The 11,655-nt window shown below is 42.9% G+C and overlaps 1 pseudogene; it reads left to right on the forward strand.

The window, feature by feature from the left end:
- Window positions 1–263: 263 nt before the first annotated feature.
- LOC101589353 lies at window positions 264–2,828 on the forward strand (annotated as a pseudogene).
- Window positions 2,829–11,655: the final 8,827 nt, after the last annotated feature.

Here is an 11,655-nt window from a genome sequence, read left to right on the forward strand (position 1 = left end):
TGTTGACATTCCTGCCTCACAAATCTTTGTGTATGGCAGTCCTTCAGCTTAGAATTTGCCTATCACCTACTTGCACCTATCCAAATCCTACCACCCTCCTAGAGCCTTCCTACCTAAGAGTGTAAACTACACTAATTTCTCTGCTTTGCAGTGGAAAGACGCAGAATAAAACCCAATAAAACCTGTCCATGCGTGACTTCCACTTCCGGTATTCACCAGCTGGTGGCTAGCCTCTGGACTACGCAGGCGCAGAACAGCTCTCCAGCACCTCCCCCATCCCCCAACCCCTCTTCCCAACGTACGGACCTCCGCCCCAGCCGTTGGAAAGCCACCAACCGCTTGAAAGTATTCTCAGTCATCTGGGCTTCTGCACACCCATTTAGGAGTTGGGGCTCGACTCCTTACTACCAGTCAACATGGCAGAGGTGCTGGAGTTCAGTGATATCTATCAGGAGGTGAAAGGCTCCATGAAGGAGGGACATCTAAAGTTGAACCACCAGGGTATCGTCTTCAGGAACACCAAGATGGGTAAAGTGAACACCATCCAGGCCTGGGAGCTGACCGAGGCCATCTGGCGCCGGGTAGCTCTGGGTCACGGACTTAAACTGCTGGTAAAGAATGGCCATATCTACAAGTATGATGGCTTTCGAGAATCACAATTCCAGAAACTCTCTAATTTCTTCAAAACTCATTATCACCTTGAGCTCCTAAAGAAGGACCTATGTGTGAAGGGGTGGAACTGGGGAACAGTGAAATTTGGTGAGCAGCTGCTCTCCTTTGACATCAGTGACCAGCCGGCCTTTGAGATACCCCTCAGCAATGTCTCCCAGTGTACGACAAGCAAGAATGAAGTGGCCTTGGAGTTCCACCAGAGTAGTGATACAGAGGTCTCCCTTGTGGAGATGCGCTTCTACGTCCCCCCCATCCAGGAGGATGGTGTGGACTTGGTCGAGGCCTTTGCCCAAAATGTACGGTCAAAAGCAGATATAACCCAGGCCAGTGCAGATGCTATCTGCATCTTCCAGGAATTGCAGTTCCTAACTCCCCGGGGTCGTTATGACATTCGCATCTATCCCACCTTCCTACACCTACATGGCAAGACCTTTGACTATAAGATCACCTACTCTATGGTGACACAACTCTTCCTGCTGCCTCACAAGGACCAGCACCAGATGTTCTTTGTGATCAGCCTGGATCCCCCTATCAAGCAGGGCCAGACCCGCTACCATTTCCTCATTCTTTTATTCCCTAAGGATAAGGACATCACTCTGACTCTCAACATGAATGAGGAGGAAGTAGAGAAGCGCTTTGAGGGACAGCTAACCAAGAACATGTTAGGGTCATCCTACGAGGTGTTCAGCCAGGTCATGAAAGCACTTGTACACCACAACATCACAGTCCCTGGCACCTTCCAAGGGCACCTGGGGGCCCAGTGCATCACCTGCTCCTACAAGGCTGGGTCAGGGCTGCTGTACCCACTGGAGCAGAGTTTCATCTACATCCATAAGCCACCTGTCCACATCCACTTCCAGGAGATCACCTCTGTCAACTTTGCCCGTGGTATCACCACCACTCGCTTTTTTGATTTAGACATTGAGACCAATCAGGGCATTGAGTACACCTTCAGCAGCATCCAGAAGGATGAGTATGAAAAACTTTTTGATTTCATCAGTGCCAAAAAGCTTAATATCAGAAATCAAGGATTGAAAGAGGGCAAAAACCCAAGATACCACAGATATGCTGACTCTGATGAAGACCAGCATGATGCCTACTTGGAGAGGATGAAGGAGGAGGGCAAGGTCCGGAAAGAGAATCCCCATGACAACAGCAGTGATGACTTGGGAGAGGAAATAGATAAGTCATTCGAGCCCGGAGAAGAAGAGGAGGAAGATGTGGCAGAGGAGTTCGATAGCAATGCCTCTACCAGCTCCTTCAGTAATAAAAGTGACAGTGACCAGGATGAGAAGAAGCAGAAACAGCTCAAAAGGGCCAAGATGGCCAAGGATCACAAGGCCCACAAGAAGACTGTGGTGGTGAAGAAGGGCAGATACCCCAGTGGCCAGAAGAAGCCAGTGTCTGCTTACATGTTGTGGCTGAACGCCAGCCAAGAGAAGATCAAGTCAGACTACCCTGGCATCAGCGTCACTGATCTTTCCAAGAAGGCAGACAAGATCTGGCAGGGGATGTCCAAAGAGAAGAAGGAGAAATGGGGCCACAAGGCTGAGCTTGCCAGGTGTAAATATGAGAAAGCCATGAAAAACTATGAAGGAGATCGAGACAAGTCTTCTAAGAAGAAAAAGGCAAAGAAAAAACTCAGAGTAAAAATGAATAAGAAATCCACTCCATCCCAGAGCTCATCGTCCAAGTCATCATCCAGGCAGCTAAGTAAGAGCTCCAAGAGCAAGAAATATGTGTTGGGGAAAGAAAAAAAGCAAAAGGAAGAGGTAGTGGAGGTGGTGACCCATACCCCTTCCTGCTCAGAGGACTCAGCATCAGGATCAGACGAGTAGAGGAAGAAAACTCTGCACTTACCCAGTCCACCTCCAGGCTGCCACTCATGTGTTGATACCAATGTCTCTGCATTTGACACACAGTCCTTGGATCTTGTGCCATCCAAGCATGCTTTCCCAGTGGCATGCACATCCCTGGGACAGCAGGGAGGCCTTGTGACTCTTGTGACTCCCCAAGACAGCTCCTTGTGATGAGGAGAGAGTGGCTAGGAGGCCAGACAGGGCAGCATCCAAAAGCTGGTCTTTCTCTCTCGACCTGAAGGATATGGCTGCTGTGTGTCCTGTTCACATTGCTGCAGTAGGGGTCAGGGGAAGGCAGGCTGGTGGCTCCTTTGGGAGCTGTTGTTTTATTTTGTGTTTCTGGTCTTTGAAATAAACATTTACTGAACGGAACTGGCTTTGGAGTTCCCCCCCCCCAAAATTATTTTTCCTTAATTGCTTGTGCAGAAGAATTTTGTCTTAGTTTCTTAGTGAGACCCTAAACTGCATGGAGACAAGAACATTTCTTGAGCTTGCTGTACTAAACTTTAAAGTTGTAAGACTAGGCATGGTGGTGTGCACCTGTAATCCTAGTGCTTAGGAAGCTTAAAGCAGGAGGATCACTACAAGTCCAGTCTCTGCAGTGAGACCCTGAACACCCTGTCGACCCTGTACCAAATACATAAAAATAAAAAATAATTTAAAAAATAGAGTTGTAGCAAAGTAGAGCTGGGGAGTATAAGCACCTACCTAGCAAGTACAAGGTCCTGAGTTCAATCCCTGGTGCCAAAAAAAAATTGTAAGGTAGCAAATGTATCACATGTATCACACTGACACAAGACACTACAAAGAAGCTCTGAGGAGGGACATATAGGAAATTCTCTATACTATGTGCTCACCTGTCTATCAAGTATTGTTTTGTAAGATTTTAATATCCTTTTCTGAATTCTGAGTTCTTTGTAAGAAACAGAAGGAAATGAGAAAAAGGCAAAGAACTCATTAAAAAAGTGGACAGGTATACAAAATCTGATTATTTGCCTACATACCAGCTATGAAAATTTAGAAATTTATTTACCTATTAGTTAGTTGGGGTTTCTTGTTTGTATGTTTTGATTTTCTTTTCTTTGAGACAGGCTCTTGATCTGTAATCCAGGCTGGCCTCAAAATCACAGCAGTCTTCCTACCTCGGTTGCCTGAGTGTTAGGATTATAGGTGTGTGCCCCTATGTCTGGCTTTGAATTTTAAATATAAAACATTTATACTATTACCAAAAAAAATTTTTTAAAGAGGAAAGAAAGAAATACTTGGGTGGGGCCAGAGAGACAGCTCAGTGGTCTAAGCACCTGCCTGGCAAGCGCAAGGACCCAGGTTCGATGCCCAGTACCACGTGCCATGCTGGCCCCAAAACCGTGTGCATCATGCCAGCCACAGAAACCATGCATGGTGGTGCAAACCAGTAATCCCAGCACTGGAGAGATGGAGACAGGAGGATCACTTTGAGTCTAGCTGCACAGTGAGACACTTTATCAAATTAATTAAAAGGAAAAAAATGCTTGGGTGTAGGGGCTTGTGCTGGCCCTAGAACTGGGCATGGTGGCACACACCTGCAATGAGAAGGCTGAGACAGGAGGATCACTATGGTTCTGAACTGCATAGTGAGACCTTGTATCAAAAAAATAAATAGAAAATACTTGGGTGGAAACCAAACCATATGCAAGTTCTACATGAGGCAAGCTATAAAAATCTGATGAAAGAAATCAAAGAATAAAAGAGATTTCACATGCATTGATTAGAAGACCACTATTTTTAGGATGGCAATTCTGTCCACTTTGATTCACTGTAACCTCACTCAAAACCCTAGTTTGTAAATATTGAGGAATGATTCTGAAATATATGAAAAAGGCCAAAGACCAAAAATAGCTAACATAATGCCAAAGAAAAAAGCCAGAAAATTATCCGGTCTAAACACTATAAAACTGATCAAGGGAGGGTAGCACAGGAACAGAACAGGCAAGGCAAAGAGGGCCCTGAAGGGCACGCACATCAGTGTAGACAGTGGTTCCTTGACAAAGGAGTAAAGCCAGGTCAGTAGAAAAAGGAGCAATGGTCATTTTTGCCTCCAACAAATGGTACTGGAACAGTCGGGCCAACAGGCAATGACAACCAAAAGAGACTTTAGAACACAGACCTTACTCTCTTTACAGAAATTAATACTAAGTGGATCATATATTAATGTAAAACTCAAATCTATAAAATTTCTGGAACACAGCATAGGAGAAAATTCAGGTGACCTTGGACTTGAACACCAAAAGCAAAATCTTTAAAGAATTGATGAGGTGGCCTTCATTAGAACTAAAAATTCCTGTTCTGTGAAAGACCCTGTTGCAACAATAAAAGATAAGTCAAAGACTGGGAGAAAAATCTTTGCAAAACTCATGTAATATGAAGGCAGGAAATAAATCTTTTTCAAGCAGGGAGGGGAGCAAGATATGGAGGAGAAAGGGGGGAGGGGGAGAACAGGATGTGTTGTGTGCATGTGTGGACGCCACACAGGGAAAGTAAACTCTGTGCACTACACTTGTGTACTAATAGCACATCTCACAAGGGGCTGCTATCCAAAATATACCCCAAAAAATCCTAAAATTCAACAATGAGAAAGCCTAATTTTTTAAATGTGCAAAAGATCTGAACAGATAGATACTTTACTAAAGAAGATACACGGATAGCAAATAAGCATATGAAAAGATGGCGCATCGTATGTCATTAGGAATTGCAAATTAAGACAAAAAAGAAACCTATCCACCCAAGTGGCTAAAATTCTAAACACACAACAAATGCTGATGAAGAGGCGTGATCACTCTCGGGACAGTGCCAACGGCTCAGTCCCTGTGGAACACACGTCGGCAGTGGTTTACAAGGCTGAGGAAGAGTCGTACCATACGACCCAGCAACTGCATCTCTAAGCTTCTGCCCAAGCAATATGGAAAGTCATGTTCATACACCAAAACCCCCAAATATTAACATTTTAGCAGCTTTATTTAGAATGGCACCAAACTGGAAACAACCGAGATGTCCTTTAACAGGTGAATGGATAAACTGTGGTAAAATAGGGCATTATTTGGTCATAAAAAGTAATGAAATATTGAGCTACAAAATGACACAGAGGAAGCTTAAATGCACATTATTAAATGAAAGAAGCCACTATGAAAAGGCTACATGCTGTATGCGGCAGGCTGCCTGAGGTAACTGCACATCTCTGGCCATTGATGGTCACTCCCAGAGGCTCAGCTTCAGACAGCAAAACAATTACCATCTTTGCCTAAATTCCACCCATATGAGATTGAGGAAGATGTGAGCTACAAATACAATGGAATGGTCAGCAAGTTACCAAGAGCTGGGAAGGAGGAGGACAGGGTCGACAAATGAGATGTAGGACTCCAGGGTCACGGAAGCCCTTCTGTACGGTACTGTACTGGTAGGGAAGAGGCAGTACGCTTTCCCAAAAGCTGTTAAGTGCGCACTAGATCCAGTGAATCCTAAAGTGAACTATAGCTTTTAGTTAATAAAATCTGTCAATATCAATTCATCAATTATAAAAAGGATAAGTGGATTGTGAAGCATTTTAATACTCCTCTCGGGTATGTGGTAATCAACTGTCTTTTTTATCATGCTATTATGTAGAAAAAGATACATCTCTGAAAAAATTGCCTGACAATGGCAGTGTATATATTCAATTACTGAAACCCATATTCATTTGACTAAAATAATACCATGCTTCATGTAGGTTACTCACTTGTGCCTTAGCAGAAATGACTTTCCTCCGAAGACTGAGCAAGCAGGAGATTCATTTTGTAACACTTACTCAAATCATGTGATTGTCTTCTCAGTGTCACCTGCAAAAGGAATTTTTAGTCCCTGGGGATCTTCCTCAGCATGAACACAAATTGTTTAGAGGGTTGGTTGGGAGTATATGGAAATAGATGTTTTCATAATGGGCTCCCTGGGGCCCCAATGCAGATTCCAATTAGCAAAAGCCAGGGTGGTAATGGCAGGCTCTGGCTTGCTTCCCTTGGTGGCTGTCCCAGCCAGCTCCCCAGGCAACAAGTGCATCATAATGACTTGGTCTGTGGTGCTACAGATACCAGATTTAAAGGGCTAGAGACCCTTATGACCCTTAACCTATATCTTATGCTGCCTGCAGCAATGGTGGAGGAAGGAGACCCTCTAAGAGTCTCCACCCTTCACTTCATATAACAAGAAGGCAAAGATACTTCCAGAGACTATTTCAAAGCCCCTCTCATTTATTAAAAAGCTCAAGTCAGCCTGAATTCTCATCTAGGGCTCCCTCCATAAAAGCTTTCCTGAAGCTTTGTCTGGCTTCCTGAGAGGAATTAAGAAAAGATTGTTTCCAGAACTGGGTGAAAAAACTCTGTGAGACATTGTGTGATTTGTGCTTGGGAATCCATAAGACAGAAGGTTGCAGCAGGCTGCTTGAGATAACTAAGCCCCTTTGGCTGCTGGTGGTCACTCCCAGAGGCTCAGATTTGGACAGCAAAACAATTCCCACCTTTGCCTAAATCACTACATCGCCTAGGACTAGGCTTAGGGTCTTTCTTTGGCTAATGAAAGACGTGGGTTGGTGTGTTCTGAAGCTATGCTCTCTGATAGGCTCTTAGGAATTGCTGGGTCTTTGTTGGATTTCTCTTCTGCAAACAGATTACTTCATGCTCAAGGCAAGAATTGGACCCCAACGCCAGGCCCAGAACTTCTCAGTGTGGGACAAATCTTTCAAATCACCTGCAGTGGCAGTTTTGGCTAGAAGGAAAATGCACCCCATAAAAACAAACAAACGAAATCTTCCACTTAACAGAATGATGTATTCAAAAATCTATTCAAAAATGAAAACTGTTAGCTGGGTGTGGTGGCACATACTTGTAATTCCAGAACTGCAGGAGAGTGAGGCAGGAGGATCATTGGAAGTTGAGGCCAGCTAGGCGACAGAGTTGAAGACTAGCCCGGACTGCACAGTGAAACCCTATCTCCATAAAACAAAATAAATAGTGCTGAGCTAGCTAATGGCAGAAGCTAATGGAAGAAATTGAAGAAATGTACCTCTATCAGAAGTATCAAGGGGAAGGAAGCCTCAGAGCTTCTGGAACTCCCTTCAAACAGGAAAATATTGGCTAAGAGCTGGAGAGATTACAGTTTTTAATGAAGTAACACTGGTGGCTACAAGAGTAGAGGCCAAACATGTCAAATGACTTCTTCCTTCCGAGGCAGAAGATCAAAGCACAGCAAAGTGACCGGGCAAACAGGCATGACCTGGCAATCCCAGAGTCAGGGTACACGCAAAAGAAGTTATCTTCAATTCTCATGCAGACTCAAGCACATCTGATTGTTGTAACCCAAAAATGAGGCAAGCTCAAAAAGAAAAGAGTGCTTTATTTTAGCTGGTACGCAGGGAGAATGAGGGGAGTGGGTATTTAAGTCGACAAACCACAAAAGGGTGACCCAGGGGTTCAACTAGCCATTCTTTCTGGTCTGAGAAGGAATCTCAGCATTGTTCTAATTTGCATTTCTCAAATGATCAGGGATAATGAACAGTTTTTCATTTACTTACTGTTTTTCATGTGAGAAGGGTCTACTCATTTCAGATATTCATTTTTATTGGGTCCTTAAACTTGAAGGGATCTGACTTTTAGTTCTTTATATATCTTAGATAGTAGTCCTTTGTCTGAGGAACAGCTAGCTAACTGTGGGTTGTCTCCTCTATTGGCAGTTTCTCTTGCTATGCAAATTTTTCATAGCAAGAAAAATTACCTAGGGCTGGTGAGATGGCTCAGTGGTCTAAAGCACCTACTTAGAACAAGCTAAGCTAAGCAAAGCACGGGGCCCGCGGTTCAATCCTCCAGCACCACATGCCAGCCAGCCCCGCCCTCTGGTGGGCTGAGCTGGCCACACACACACACAAAAATAAATAAATAAATAAATTAATTAATTAAAAAAAAAAATTACCTGTCTTCAAGAACAATAACAGGTTGGGTGGTTGGGTATAGTTTGTGCCTGGGAACGAGGGCAAGAACAGGATGTTGGGCCAGAACTAGGTTCAGGTGCACACAGAGGACAGTGTGAGAAAGGCCCAAATGCAGGATCTCAAGTAAAGAACGGGGCAAGGTGGAAAGTTACAGCGTTTAGAATGGTGCGTACAGAACAAGATGGTGGTACATATGTCAGGTTATAACACTGATAAGATGGTCTGTATCTGATGGCACCTCGAGGGAGGGAAACACAAAAGACTGCCTGCCCCACCATCGTGCTCCACGTAGTGGTTGGTTCTCTCCCTACTTTAATTGGCCCACACTTGGTCTGTAAAGCATATTTCTTTCTTTCTTTTTTTAATTAAATTCATCAATACATTTTAGGTATGCACAATGATCACATTCATCATAGGAAATTTGTACCTGTATGTGACATATCTTGATTGTTTTTCCTCCACTTCCCTCCCCTCCCTTCAACCCCACTTTACTTCCTTATTTACAAAAGCTTGATTTCCATATTCCCCTGTTCTTTCTTTTCCCTTTCTTCCTTGCCCCATAGCCCCTCCCTAACTTCCCATCCCACTTGAATATTTCTTTCCTATTTCACAACATCATCTGTACATTTTGGTTCTTATTTACACTTGCAGGTTCTCACACGAGAGACACACTGTGCTATTTACATGTGTGGCCAATTTATTTCATGTAAGATTATGGCCTCAGGGTGCATCCATTCACCTAGAAATCACTCAAGATCATCCTTCTTCATAGCTGAATAGTACTCCATAGCATAAAAAAAAACCCACATCTTCTTTATCCATTCATCAGTTGAGGGGCGTCTGAGCTGTTACCAAGATTTGGCTATTAGAAGTTGTGCCACTATAAATCTGGGTATGCATGTATCACTGTGATATGATGCTTTTAATGCATTCAAGAAAACACCAAGAAGAAGAGCTGGGTGAAATAGAATTTCCAGTTTTAGTTTTTGAGGAGCCTCCACACTGATTTCTACAGTGGTTGCACCAGTGTACACCCCTGCCAAAGAGAGGAGAAGGACTCCTTTTCTTCCACACCCCACCAGAATTTGTTATTGGTTGATTTCTTGATAATAGCCATTCTTTCTGGTCTGAGAAGGAATCTCAGCATTGTTCTAATTTGCATTTCTCAAATGATCGGGATAATGAACAGTTTTGCATGTATTTACTGTTTTTACTTCGTGTGAGAAGTGTCTATTCATTTCAGATATTCATTTTTATTGGGTCCTTAAACTGGAAGGGATCTGACTTTTTTAGTTCTTTATATATCTTAGATAGTAGTCCTTTGTCTGAGGAACAGCTAGCTAACTGTGGGTTGTCTCCTCTATTGGCAGTTTCTCTTGCTATGCAAATTTTTCAGTGAGATCCCAGCTATTCATTCTTCGTGATAGTTCCTGTGCACTCAGGGTTTGATTCATAAAGTGTTTGCGGGCCGGCCAAATAGTGCAGCAGATTAAAGTGCCTGCAAGCAGGTGCAGAGGATGGGGGTTCGATCCCTGGCCTGCCGTTCCGGCCCTGCCCCCAGGGCACGCTGAGAAGGCAATTGAGACTGGGCGTGGTGGCGCACACCTGTAATCCCAGCTCTTGGGAGGCTGTAAACAGGCGGATCACTACAAGTCTGATATAGTAGTGAGACCCTGAACACTGTAGACCATTCCCTAAAATACAAAAAAAACAAAGTGTTTGCCTAAACCAGTGTCTTTGAGTTCTACATATTCTATCTTCCAGCAGATATAGTGTTTATGCCTTAACATTTAGAACTTTGACTCATTTTGATTGTAGTGTAGTGCATGGTAAAATAAAGATATGGGTCTCGTTTTAATCTTCAGCATGTGCAGAGCCAGTTTCACAGCACTATTTATTAAAGATAAGGTGGCTATCTTTCTTCCAGTGAAGATGTTTGGTGCCTTTATCAAAGGAGAATATGCCTGAAGTTGTTTCTGCGTCTCATAATCTGTTCCATGGAGCCTCCGGTCTGGATTTTATCACAATATATTTTTAATGCAGTTTCAAGTCAGGGACTGTGATGGGCCCTGACTTGCCTCTGTCGCCCAGGGTTGCTTTTCCTATTCAGCGTCTCTTCTGGTTCCAAATAAATTTTAGGATTGTTTTCTCTAATTCTGTGAGATATGTTCTTGGAATTTTGAATGGGATTGCATTAAATCTGCATAACAATTTTGGAAGCATGGTCTTCTTCACTATATTGGTTTGTTATGGTTTGTGTCTAGTTGTGCCCCCTCAAAGCCTCATGCAGGTGGGCTTCTAGAGGTTGCGTGATCCAATGCAGAGATTATGGGTGTGAGTGCCACCTCCAAGCTGGGGCAGGTATCCTGAATACAGTACGAGGAAAGGGGAGAGGCTGAGGCTGCTGCTCCTCCATCTTTCCTCTTGCTGTTGTGCTGTTTTCTGCCACCATGAACTACTGCCCTCTCCCACGTGCCACTCGGCCTTGGAGCCAGCTGAGTGTGGACTAAATCCTCCACAAACCGTGATCTAAATAAACCTCTCCTTCCTTATTTAGGGTGGCAGGTATTTTACCCCAACAAGAGAAAAGTAACCAAGACAGATTCTTCCTACTCAAGAAAAAGGGGTATCTTTCCATTTTCTCATATCCTCTTCAATTTCCTCTTTCAGAGTACTATGTTTTGTTTTTTTTTTGTTTTTTTTTGTACTTCACTGCATTTTATTTTTTATTTTTTTGTTTTTGTTTTTTGTGATTTTTTTTACATCAGTTATTTTTATTTTAAAGAAAAAAAATAAAAACAATGGTACAAAATCTCAAAAGATTTTAGGAGAACAATTGTTAGTACATTGTATATTGTTACTGCCAAAGTAGTTTCTCATATTACAAGATACAGGAAAGAAATAATAAGCAAATAACATAGGTACAAACCTCTTTTTTTTTTTTTAAAGTCAACAGAAAATGGAAATATGCTTTTTAAAGTTTCTAATACTAGGAGAAGATATCATATAATGTCTTTTAAATAAATTTTAAGTCAAAGATACAGTAGAGATTTTAGAACAAAAATTAAGATTAAGCAATATTCAGAAAATTAAATGTTTCAAAACAATTGAACTAAGAAAAAGTTTTCATGA

This window comes from Octodon degus, unplaced genomic scaffold, assembly GCF_000260255.1.
Source record: "Octodon degus isolate 3935 unplaced genomic scaffold, OctDeg1.0 scaffold00019, whole genome shotgun sequence".
NCBI lineage: Eukaryota > Metazoa > Chordata > Mammalia > Rodentia > Octodontidae > Octodon > Octodon degus.